Here is a 13,057-nt window from a genome sequence, read left to right as displayed (position 1 = left end):
ACAAAGATGGGAAGAAACCAGCACAAAAAGGACGAAAATACCCAAAACCAGAACACCTCTCCTTCTCCAAGGGATCACAACTCCTCACCAGCAAGGAAACAAGGCTGGATGGAGAATGAGTCTGATGAATTGACAGAAACAGGCTTCAGAAGATGGGTAATAACAAACTTCTCTGAGCTAAAGATCATGTTCTAACCCAATGGAAAGAAACTGAGAACATTGAAAAAAAGATTTGACAAAATACTAATGAGAATAAACAGCTTAGAGAGGAACATAAATGAATTGATGGACCTGAAAAATGCAACACAAGAACTTCAGGAAGCATATACAAGTTTCAATAGCTGAATCGACCAAGCAGAAGAAAGGATATCAGAAATTGAAGACCAACTGAATGAAATAAAACAAGGCAAGATTAGAGAAAAAAGTAAAAAGAAATTAACAAAGCCTCCAAGAAATATGGGATTATGTGAAAAGACGTAATCTACATTTGATAGGTGTACCTGAATCTGATGGAGAGAATGAATCCAAGCTGGAAAACACTCTTCAGGATATTATCAAGGAGAACTTCCCCAACTTAGCAAGGCAGGCCAACATTGAAGTCCAGGAAATGCAGAGAACACCACAAAGATATTCCTCAAGAAGAGCAACCTCAAGGCACATAATCATCAGATCCACCAGGGTTGAAATGAAGGAAAAAATGTTAAGGGCAGCCAGAAAGAAAGGTCGGGTTACCCACAAAAGGAAGCCCATCAGACTTACGGCAGATGTCTCAGCAGAAACCCTACAAGCCAGAAGAGAGTGGGGGCCAATATTCAACATCCTTAAAGAAAAGAATTTTCAACCTAGAATTTCATATCCCGCCAAACTAAGTTTCATAAGCGAAGGAGAAATAAAATCCTTTATGAACAAGCAATTGCTCAGAGATCTCGTCACCACCAGGACTGCTTTGCAAAAGCTCCTGAAAGAAGGACTAAACTTAGAAAGGAACGACTAGTACCAGCCACTCCAAAAACAAACCAAATGGTAAAGAGCGTTGACACAATGAAGAAGCAGCATCAACTAATGGGCAAAACGACCAGCTAGTATCAAAATAGCAGGATCAAATTCACACATAATATTAACCTTAAATGTAAATGGGCTAATGCCCCAATCAAAAGACATAGGCTAGCAAACTGGATAAAAAGTCAAAACCCATCAGAGTGCTGTATCCAGGAAACCCATCTCACATGCAGGGATACACAAAGGCTCAAAATAAAGGGATGGAGGAAGATCTACCAAGCAAATGGAGAGAAAAAAAAAAAAAAGGAGTTGCAATCCTAGTCTCTGATAAAATAGACTTTAAACCAACAAAGATCAAAAGAGACAAAGAAGGGCATTACATAATGGTAAAAGGATCAATGCAACAAGAAGAGCTAACGATCCTAAATATATACGTGCCCAATATAGGAGCACCCAGATACATAAAGCAAGTTCTTAACCACCTACAAAGAGACTTAGCGTGAACTGGCAACCAACAGAATCATTAGAGTGAACTGGCAACCAACAAAATGGGAAAAAATTTTTGCAATCTACGCATCTGACAAAGGGCTAATAGCCAGAATCTACAAAGAACTAAAACAGATTTACAAGAAAAAAACAAACTAGCCCATTCAAAAGTGGGTGAAGGATATGAACAGACACTTTTCAAAAGAAGACATATATGAGGCCAACAAACATATGAAAAAATGCTCATCATCACTGGTCATTAGAGAAATGCAAATCAAAACTACATTGAGATACCATCTCACACCAGTTAGAATGGCGATCATTAAAAAATCTGGAGACAACAGATGCTGGAGAGGATGTAGAGAAATAACACTTTTACACTATTGGTGGGAGTGTAAATTAGTTCAACCATTGTGGAAAACAGTGTGGCGATTCCTCAAGGACCTAGAAATAGAAATAGAAATTCCATTTGACCCAGCAATCCCATTACTGGGTATATATCCAAAGGATTATAAATCATTCTGTTATAAAGACACATGCACACATATGTTCATTGCAGCACTGTTTACAATAGCAAAGACTTGGAACCAACCCAAGTGCCCATTGATGATAGACTGGACAGGGAAAATGTGACACATATACACCATGGAATACTGTGCAACCATAAAAAATGATGAGTTCGTGTCATTTGTAGGGACATGGATGAACCTGGAAACCATCATTCTCAGCAAACTGACACAGGAACAGAGAATCAAGCACCACATGTTCTCACTCATAGGTGGGTGTTGAACAATGAGAACACATAGACACAGGGAGGGGAGCATCACACATTGAGGTCTGTGGGTGGGGGGACAGACCCCGTGTGGGACTAGGGAAGGGACAGTTGGGAGTAGGGGGTTGAGGAGGGATAACATGGGGAGAAATGTCAGATAGAGGTGATGGGGATGGAGGCAGCAAACCACATTGCCATGTATGTACCTATGCAACAATTCTGCATGTTCTTTACATGTATCCCAGAACCTAAAATGCAATAAAATATATATATAATATATATAAAATAGGGATTATAATAGTACTTACCTCCTTGAGTTATAAAAATTAGATGCCTGATCATATACAATGCTGAATAAATGTTAACTATCACTTTTATTATTATACTTTGTTGGCTGTCTATTAACCTTCAAGTTAGTCTATATACGTATATATAAATCTTTCATCTATATATATAGATAAATCTCTCATCTTCCTTTAAATGGTCTGATTGGAAAAAACTGAGATATCAAAAGTTCATTCTCTTTACCCTTGAACTGACTATAAAGTTATCAAAATTAAAGAGATATTTTGATTCAAGTTAGTAAAATAAACCAGAAATTTCAGTTATCAGATCAGCACCTATAATAGCTTCATTTTCATAAATATTAAATTTTTTACATTTAACAAAATGCAGCAAATGTTATCAAGTGTTTAAAGTCAGTTTATTGTAGTCAAATTTCTAATATTTAAAGTAAATAATACATCTCTACTAAAGCATTTGTATAAAAATTTTCCTATTCCATAACTTGAAATTTGTCTATCCAAATCTATCATAGGGTCATAGCTGGTATTTATTACATACTGTGTCCAAGGTCACACAGTTATTTCACAGCAGAATTACAAGAACTATTAACCACTACACCCTACAGCTTCAATAAAAGGAAAAAGAACGTTTCTTAACCTTTACTTCTTGACACAATCAAACACTAAAAGGAAAAGCAACAATCCTAAGAAATATCTTAAAATTATTTAAGAGCTTGAGCTCAAATATCTTATCCCACTAAGTATGCATTTTGGAACAAGCAGAATGAAAATGCAAGCTTTGATGTTTGCTCATTATTATCTCATTAAGAAACAACTTCTTCAACCCCTGCCTTCTGGCCATATTCTGACATTGTTTAATGAGGTGATACCAACACATTCAAAACACATTAAAACATACTTGTTTATGTCTTAGATGTTATGTTAAAATACTTGTTTATGTCTTAAAATTAGTTTTCTTCATGGATAGTTTTTGCAGCTGACTGGAAAAACCCAGCCCCAGCCATTCAGAAGGGTTGAAAAAGAAAAGTACATCTCAGCTGAGTCTACAGAAGCCAGAAACTGAGAACTCACAATTTCCTCTCTTCCCAATAGCCCCGCTTTGGGCACTGGGCAAATCTGCTCTAAAAGGCAAATATTGACTAAGATATGCCCGTAACTAGAGAAAAATGCACTTTTTTATACACTGCTCCTAAGTGGTTTGAACATCCTTGTTCCAAGGAGATATGCTGGTCCCTTGAATTCTACAACCTGTGGCCATAGTGGGGAGTTTAAATCAAATTTATTTCAAAAGCTTCAAGGGGTGCCCAATTAACCTTCTAAATTCTTTAATCATAGTGAATCTCTTCGAGAAATTAAAGATTCAGCCAAATGACAAGAATTCTACCCAACTTGAAATTAGTTCTGTGTATGATGCCTTGGTTTACAAAAGTCTATAGTCTACCCTGATGGTTTTAGCAATAAAGAAATTAAAGGACACCTAGCTTTCTTATCAATGCCAAACAGTCCCATAATTGGTTATAAAAGTGAAGGAAACTATCTTCTCTCTTCAGTCCATTCCACCAAGATAAGATGAATTTTGAAATATCCTTGCTACTAAACCAAGTATTGTGAAAAATTTTGTCAATAATTGATAGTGGTGATACATAAAACCGCCAAGTTATCTGGCACGTCAGTAGTTGCCACACTGATTAAAGAAATGTATCCTCTGAGAATCTTGGAAAATACAGCCAAAAGTAAGTGGGATTGAGAAGCACTCTCTTATACATCATTTCTTATGCCCTTGTGTTTATTGTATAGCCCATTTAAACATATATATGTATTATTAACAATGGGGAAACGGCATGGAAACAGAGAGTTAAAAAACTACAGGTCATTGAATTTTAGCCAAAAAAAAAAAAAGAAAGAAAGAAAAGCAACTAATACATTGCAGTCCTCTGCCAAGAGCTTCCTACAGAGAGCCAACATAATCTCTCAATTGAAAGCATAATTTGATATTGATAAGATCAGATAAAAGTAAACTTTTTATGTACTTTAATCTGATTTTAAGTAAAGTTTGTTTTAAATACATTAACTTTTGGATATCTTGAGAAATGTTGTATTTCTCAAGAAATACAACATTTCTTGAGAAAGGAAAGATAGCATTTCCTTTTCTTGCATCATTAAGTAGAGACATCTCTTTTCACGCCCTCTCCACATCTAACCTTCCCCACACTCACAGCTTATCTCATCTCAGTGGCAAAAATGTGTCAGAATATGAACTAGTTCCAATAGTATCAGTTTTAAATTTCATTATCTGTTTACTCACTTATTGATCTCTGACACAGCTGCAAATTAGTTCTTAGCAGAACAGAAATGATTTGTTTCTAGTTTCCTCATCTATAAAATGAGGGTGGTGAGATCTGTTCTTATCTCCAGTAAAGATTTTGTAAATTCGAATTAGAAACTTCAGTAAAGCTCATTGATCAAAGGCTCTTTGAGACTAAAGTTGCAATACTATTGGAGTGAGAGACTAGACGGGTTATCAAAGGAAACTTGTATATTGTACACATCATTACAATAGTAAAACTATTTTAAAGGCCCTCTTTGTGATTAGAGCTTTTGAACGTCATAAATGAAGAAGTCTACACCATCAAAGGCAAGCCAAGGGTGTTGTGACCAGACAGGCTCTTCATGGATGAGGTACTTGACGTTTCAAGAAAAAGATGCACGCAGCATTTTCCACTGACCCCTGACCACCCAGCTGAGAGTGTACCTTGCCTTGCTAGATTGGTGCAGATCATAGGAAATACCCAGACACAGCCTTGTTAACTGCAGTCGGATGTGGCAGATTAGGCCAGAGTGAAGATCTGGAGCAAGCTCTGCTCACTGGGATGGGTGGATCTAGAAAGTGGGAGAGTAGAGTTGCCAGATGAAATATAATTCATGCGATATTTGGAACACAAGAACACTAAACCATTAATTCTTTATGTTTATCTGAAATTCAAATTTAACTGGGCATCCTGTGTTATTATTTGCTAAATCAAGCAACCTCTTGAGACAGGGAGCTCAGGGAAGATTTTAACATTTGTAGATTTGGCTCCTAGGAAGAACCTATTCTAGTGAGCAGAATGAAATCAACACAATACTAGTCAATGGCCAATAACAGATAAGCAGTCAGCAAAGGAAGTAGGGAGGCCGAGGGAAAGGAAGAGGAAGTTATTAGAAACAGCACAAGAATTTTTTTTTTATTTTGAGACTGAGTCTCAGTCTGTCACCAGGCTGCAGTGTAGTGGCACGATCTCGGCTCACTGCAACCTCCAACTCCCTGGTTCAAGTGATTCACCTGCCTCAGCCTCCCAAGTAGCTAGGATTACAAGCATGTGCCACCACACCCAGCTAATTTTTGTATTTTTAGTAGAGACAGAGTTTCACCATGTTGGCCAGACTGATCTTGATCTCCTAACCTCATGATCTGCCCACCTCAACCTCCCAAATCCTGATGGCTCATGGGATTACAGGCATGATCCACTGATAAATGGCACAAGATTAAGGCCACATTAAGCAAAGCAAACTGACAGGCCCAAAACAACAGGCCAAAGAAGGTGGCTTCTGCCTCCGTACTATTCACAAAACCAAACCCTCCCATCAGTGACACCTCATTTCTATTTCCCTGGAAGTATATCAGATTTCCCAGCAAGGGAGTAGAGTCTAAGAAATCCACCCCAAACATGCGCCACCACCATGAATGAGACCCGCACCCCCCGCATTAGTGTTCTAAAGACCACTCTATTTTATGGAGAGTGGATTTGTGGGGAGCAAGATGCTCATGAGCAGACTAGTCCAGGAGGTTAGGTAAGAGACTATAGTGGATGGGACAGGGATAAGGTGGGTAGCGGTGGAGATGGAGAGAGGTAAAAACACTAAAGAAGCATTTTGGAGGAAGAACAGAGAGGACTTGGTAAGGAGCTTCCGCCAGGACATAAGGGAGAGGAAAACGCCAAGAATCCCTCACAGGTTTCTGGAGCCTTCCATGAAGGATTCTGTGTTACAGGAGAAAGGCTGAGCCAATTTGATGATCAGTCCTGAAAGAAGAGACTGGGATCAGTGGTAGAAGTGGATATAGCTGAGACGTCATGATACACGACTAAGACTAATTGCCATGCTGATCCCTGGGTAGTGGAAAGATAAGCAACTGCAAAGACAGAAACAGAGACAAGAGCTCCATGGCTCCTCTGAGTCCTAAAGGGCTGCCTTAGAGGCTTTCTTTCTGCTCTTGGAACCCATTAAATGCATTCCTTTCTGAGCCTCCTGCCCTTCTGTTCCCTCCCTAGCCTGGAAGGCTTTTCCTCCCAGCTTCTCATGAGACTGTCTCCCTTGTGCCTCTCAGCTCTCAGCTTTCCACTCAAATGTCACCTACTCAAAGAGAGCTTTTCTGACCACCCAATCTGAAATAGCACTCAGTTTCTCATTATCACATTGCCCTTTTTACTGTTTTCAAAATATTTACCATTTTCTGACATTCCTCAAGATGCTCACATGTGTATTGCCCTTGTCTGCCACCACACCCTCTAGAATGTGAGTCCTAGGGGACTTGCCTGTCCTTTTTCACGCTGACAACTCAGCCTCTAGAACAGCACCAGGTACAATGGTCACTCAGTAAACACCTGACGAAGGGTGAACAGACAGCTTCCCAGTGCCCAGTTCTAGTTCACAGCTTTCATTTGTTTCCTGCCCTTAGATGCTGTAAAATAGCCGTGTCCTTAAAATAACTTTTTTTAATCTCCTTTGAGTGGCTTCTTTTTCATACCAACAAAAGGACTGAACTAGAACACACATAGGAATCTAAGTGAGCAGAAGGGCTGGACGAAGGCCAGGGAATGTGTCAACTAGGTCAGCCTCTAATAAGAAGAACCTTGGGTTTGTAAATGTTAGAACAGGTATGTCAAGAGAAGGAAAATCCATCAGGTGAGCTGCTAGCCTACTACCTGTTGATGAATGTCGGCCAATTCAAAGATTTTATTTATTCATGCAATATTATATCCTGTCTTCCTTCCTTCCTTTTCTGTGTAATCTCTGGGCTGGGCCAGAGGTCCAGAGATGAATAACGGGTGGCCCTAGCCCTGAGGAAAGGCAATGTGCAGATAAGGAAAGAGTGACAGTTAATAAGTCTATGTGCTGTGTAACCAGTGAAGATCGTGCTTGAGGCCCTGCAGGGTATTAAGGAGGTAATGTTGGCACCAGCCTCTGAGGCAACAGAGGAAGGGAAGTCATTCCAGGTAGAGGAAGCAGCAGATGCAAGGCGTGGAGATGCTGAGCATATCAAGTTCTGAGGCTCAATTCCACAGGGACAGAATTCAGGGTGTTCACAGCCAATGGCAGGAAATGACACTGGGCCAGCAGCAAGGCCCCAGATTGTATGGACTTGTGTGCAGAAAAGCCATTTTCTTTAGTAAGATTAAAAGCCAGGATAGGCCGGGCACAGTGGCTCATGCCCATAATCCTAGCACTTTGGGAGGCTGAGTTGGGTGGATCATGAAGTCAAGAGATCGGGACCCTGGCTAACATGGTGAAACCCCGTCTCTACTAAAAACACAAAAAATTAGCCAGGTGTGGTGACATGTGCCTGTAGTCCCAGCTACTCAGCAGGCTGAGGCAGGAGAATTGCTTGAACCCAAGAGGCAGAGGTTGCAGTGAGCCAAGATCACGCTACTGCACTCCAGCCTGGGTGACAGAGTGAGACTGTCTAAAAAACAAAACAAAACAAAACAAAAACAGAATAGTAAAATCTAGCCCTGGAAAAATGCTTTCCTGGTGACCAAGACCTCACTGGTGACCAGAATATAGCACCACTTCCTCCTGGATTTTACCTCCCCTTGGAACTCTCAGTGCTTAAAGTGTCACTCCTGCACTGGCCTGAGGGGACCCTGATCCTCTGCACTGAGAAGCTGGGACCTCAGCCCCTAGTGACGACACATGCGCACACTCTTTCTTGCAGGCTCTTTGACCTTCTTTATGAAACTACATTCAAAGGAGTTTAGCAAATATTAAAGACCAACGTGATTAATAATGAAGTATATTGGAAATTAACAGGCCTATTGGTTTCCGTCCTGGTTTCCATGGACAGATATCCAGTGTTGCCAAGACCAGTACCATTGTTAGCCTCATCAATGACAGCTTGCCAGAGACAGGCAGGGGGCCAGGAATCCCCCGAAGCTGCCTGTTGATTTGGCTGATGGAGACCTTAGACTCACAAGGGGCTTCAGTTAACTTATTTAACAGAAAAGACATTCACTAGAACCATTTGATTTTAATGAAAACAAATCTTTAGTCTGGAAGGGTACTCTGTTCTTTCAGAAACACACTACAGATGCAAGCCTGGATGTGAAACTTCTCTCCTGGCTCTAGTCATTTGCCCGCATTCTATCAACTCCATATTCAGGTTTCAAATTGACCTTCCTACTCCCTTTCATTTCCACTATCCTAGTAAAGATTTTTATATTTTATCTGAAATATCATAATAGCTTCTCTACTGGTCATGTGGTCTTCCGCCTCTCCCACCTTTGGTCATCTCACTCCTTGCTGCTGGCTTGACCTTCACGTAGCTTTGAACATGTCACGCCCTGCTCTATATACTCCATGATTCCCCATTGCCTATAGAATGATAATCTTACCCAACTCTTTTGTTCTGTTTTTTTTTTTTTTTCCATTGTAACACCCAATACATTGTCTTCATGCCCTGGCTAAACTAAAATACAGTATTCTGTAACAACGTGTTCATTCAGCTTTGGAGTGCCCTTTTTCTCCCACTCTCCCAGATTCAATTACTACCCACCCTTCAATGCCCACTTCAAATGTCCACACTGCCAGGGAACAATCTCTCATTCTTTGGGTGGGATGGAATCTCTCTCATTTATCATCTCCTATAGCATATAACCTTGTATCTTTCTGGTAGCCCTTACAGCCTTACATTTTGTGTTGGAGTGGCAATTGCATATGTCAAGAACAAAAGTTTGGTGCCTTATCTTTGAATTCCATGTAGCCCCTAGAGTGGTGTCTTGCCCTCCCTCGGCAGTTAGTTTGTTGAATTAATTAGTGAAGGATTTTGTTTCACATAGAATTCCCACCCCAGGTGTAACTTCCATCAGGGTCACTGTTGTGGCTTTATGTTTAGCTGACAAGTGAAAGTGCACATCAAAGGTTTGTTTGTCTTTCTATTTTGTGTGGGAGGTGGTAGTTGTTTGTTTGGGGTTTTGTTTGTTTTGGGGTTAAGGCAAACTGAAGAGGTGCCAGTTTGTTAAATGTGGCCTGGAAATTAACTTGCCTCATTGCTCCGAAGGCAGTCTTATTGGCACAAAAGCACAGCTTTGGAATTGCAGTCTCAGCTTCCTTTCCCCAGTCCCTAATTAACTCATGTGTGCTTCTTTTGTGGGAAGGTCTTTCTCCTTTCTTGGACTTTTGCCCTGTTTAACATCCCTGAACACCCTAGTTCTGGAGACACATTTGTTTCATTAGCTTTTACTCCAAAATGATTTTACAGGATCAAATTGCTTAAGCAAACTTTTAATTTGGTTTTGTTTTTCTCTTCAGGGACTTTATTTGTAAAACTGTAATGCATATGCACAAAATCAGATGACTAAGATGATGGAAATGCTGGGGAACAGAAAGCCAGCTCACCTCAGGGGACATGGGGACAAACTCACTGCATACACCTCAGATGGATGCACTGGTTGTTTTCAAGCTTGTGGCAGCAAATGTTAAATTATTAAAGTTCTCCTGTCAGGTAGGATGCTTTTAACTATGAGGAGGAAAATAACTGAATAAAAGCAGTCCTAATGATAGGTATTTATTTCACAAAACAAGACATCCAGAGGTAGGCAATTCCAGCAGCTCATGGTGTCAGCAAAGGCTGGGCCCCTATGATCTCTGCTCTGTTTTCCCAGTTGGTTGGCAGGGGCTTTCCTTACAAGCACAAAATGGCTGGCATGGCTGCGAACTTCATGTCTTCACACAAATACATCCAAACAAGGGGAAATGGAAGGTGACAAAATGCATTTCTCATCATGCTTCTCCCTTTAATCAGGGAGCAACATTTTTCCCAGAAACCCTCAGTGGCTGAAGTCTCAATAGACTGATGTGGTCACATGCTCATCCCTGAGCCAATCATAGTCAAAGGGAATTTCTGAAACTCTGATTGGCATGAGCCAATCACATTATTCCCTGGGGCTGGACACAGTCAGGTTAAAAAAAAAAAAAATGGACTTCTAAGAGTATGAAAAGGGGGAAATTGTTGTTGAGCAGACACCTGCCAAATGCTTCCTACTGCTCTCCATCTAGTTCAATGCCAAGAAGTTTCTTATAAGCAGTAAATGAGCACCTTTAGGAGCAAATGAAGAACTTCCTATAAAAATGAATCCAAATCCAGTCATATTACAATAATAACCTACTGTTGTTATCATCATCATCATCAAAAGGGATCATGATGAAAGGCTGAATCTAAAAGACCAAGGTTGTCCAATTGATTTAAGCTGTAGCTTGTCCAATTGATTTAAGCTGTAGCTTGTCCTGGATATTTTTATGCACAGTTACCAAAAACACTTATCTTACATTCACCTGAATTAAGCTGAAAGGCTATCACTATTCATTGTTTTCATGTTGCTTGCTAAATTAAATAGGGGCTTACATATAATTATTTGACCTGGAGTCTTGTCCTGACTTGTGGGAAAATTCCTCTCAATTTGTCCATCATCATCAGCTTTCATTCATTCAAACTGAGTCACTCAACCTTTATCACTTCCTGCTAGCCTGACTACAGCTGTCATTTATCTCTTATCACTGCTTCACAGTATGCCTTCTTTTGTCCTTCATTTTTATTGTTGTTCTTTCTCACCTCAAATTTATTTTATTTACTTTTGCATGGATTTGCTTGTCCCCCATATCTTGGCGTTCACACGTTCACTGCAATATTCTTTTTGAACATGTTGTAATCTAGCATTGCCCACAGATATATAAATTCCTCCATGGGAAACCTTCAAGGTTACAAATCACATGTAAGACTACGAATATCAGAGTGCTCTTTGAAGCTGTGCTCCATTTTCAGCCATTTAAGAGACTGCAGTGGGAATGAACAGCGCAATTGAGCAATTCAAGAAGGATAACTGAAATGCCAGGGAACAGAAAGATAGCTGAGCCTCAAAGAATACTCAGAGGACCATGGGGCACACTCACTGCCAATACTGTAAAGAGACAGGAGGAGCACAAAAGCTGGCGGAGGACTGTTGTGGAAAGCCGATTTAAGAGAGATAATAATGCAAGAAGGATAACTACTGACCGGGCGTGGTGGCTCATGCCTGTAATCCCAGCACTTTGGGAGGCCAAGGTGGGCAGATCACCTAAGGTCACAAGTTCAAGACCAGCCTGGCCAACACGGCAAAACCTCGTCTCTACTGAAAATACAAAATTAGCCAGGCGTGGTGGCAGGTGCCTGTAATCCCAGCCACTCGGGAGGCTGAGGCAGGAGAATTGTTTGAACCTGGGAGGTGGAGGCTGCAGTGAGCCGAGGTCATGCCACTGCACTCCAGCCTGGGCAACAGAGCAAGACTCTGTCTCACAAAAAAGAAAGAAAGAAAGAAAGATAAGATAAGATAACTACGAGGAGAAACAATGGTACAGAATGTGATCATATGCTAATCCAGGCTTTCTTTGATAACCTGTAACTTTAAGTCACTTAATAGGATGCCAAGGTTTGTTTCTGCTTCCCCATCTTTCTCCGTAGCCTGGGATCCACTAACTTCCTCCTTAGATGCAACAGTGACACAGAAGAGGAATGTAGAACACCTAATAGTTTCTCACAGAAAAAAGAACAATTTTGACTTCAAGGAAAAGCTTTCTGCAAATTTACTTCCCTTGAAATCTTCTGATAATACACAACGAAAAATGAAACAGGCAATATTTCATGGACATGCTTGCATATTATTTCACTTTACTTCTATCAACTCCCAAATCCCCAACCAATTTTATTGCCTGCACCCTCATTTTCTTCTTTTTAACAGCCCCACCACCACCATCTATGAATTTTGACCAGACTTATCTCCCAGATTCAAAAATAATAATAAATTATAAGAAAAAATGGTCCCCTGTGTAAGTGGATGACTCTGAGTTTGTCCTGGCTAAACTTTTGGCACCTAGCTTACATGATACCACCAAGTCTCAAACCAGAAGCAGCAGCCTTGGCTCTATGGCAGCTCCACCCTAAGCATGCCTTGTTTCTCCATATGTAAAATGAAGGGGGTTTAACTGGATGATCACACACACAGATCTCTTCTCCACAAGCAGTATAGCCTATGATTAACAGCAGAATTTCAAGCTCTTCCAGTTTTACACAAGAGATTCTAATGCAGCCTTTCTTATAAACTAAGTCACCTTGGGCAAGACTCTTCATACCCCTGTGTCTTGGTTTTTCCATCTGTAAAATGGACAAGATTAAATTACCTACCTGGTGAGATTGTACTGAAGATTT

The 13,057-nt window shown here is 40.4% G+C and overlaps 1 protein-coding gene across 2 annotated transcripts in view; it reads right to left on the bottom strand.

Annotated features, from left to right (window-relative positions):
• RNF182 (ring finger protein 182) overlaps positions 1–13,057 on the bottom strand; it is a 104,878-nt gene that overhangs the window by 47,590 nt on the left and 44,231 nt on the right. Inside the window, exon 2 of one of the 2 annotated variants that reach the window (XR_001111359.2) lies at positions 5,340–5,442. The exons of the other annotated variant lie outside the window; for it this stretch is intronic. The gene's annotated coding sequence lies outside the window, so the exon portion shown is untranslated. Of the gene's footprint in view, positions 1–5,339; positions 5,443–13,057 lie in introns of those variants that run through there. 2 annotated transcript variants of the gene reach the window in all.

Source organism: Aotus nancymaae, unplaced genomic scaffold (assembly GCF_030222135.1).
Source record: "Aotus nancymaae isolate 86718 unplaced genomic scaffold, 86718_ANA_hifiasm-v0.15.2.pri h1tg000051l, whole genome shotgun sequence".
NCBI lineage: Eukaryota > Metazoa > Chordata > Mammalia > Primates > Aotidae > Aotus > Aotus nancymaae.
Note: the sequence above shows the minus strand (reverse complement) of the source record. Positions and strands in the feature narration are given on the sequence as shown.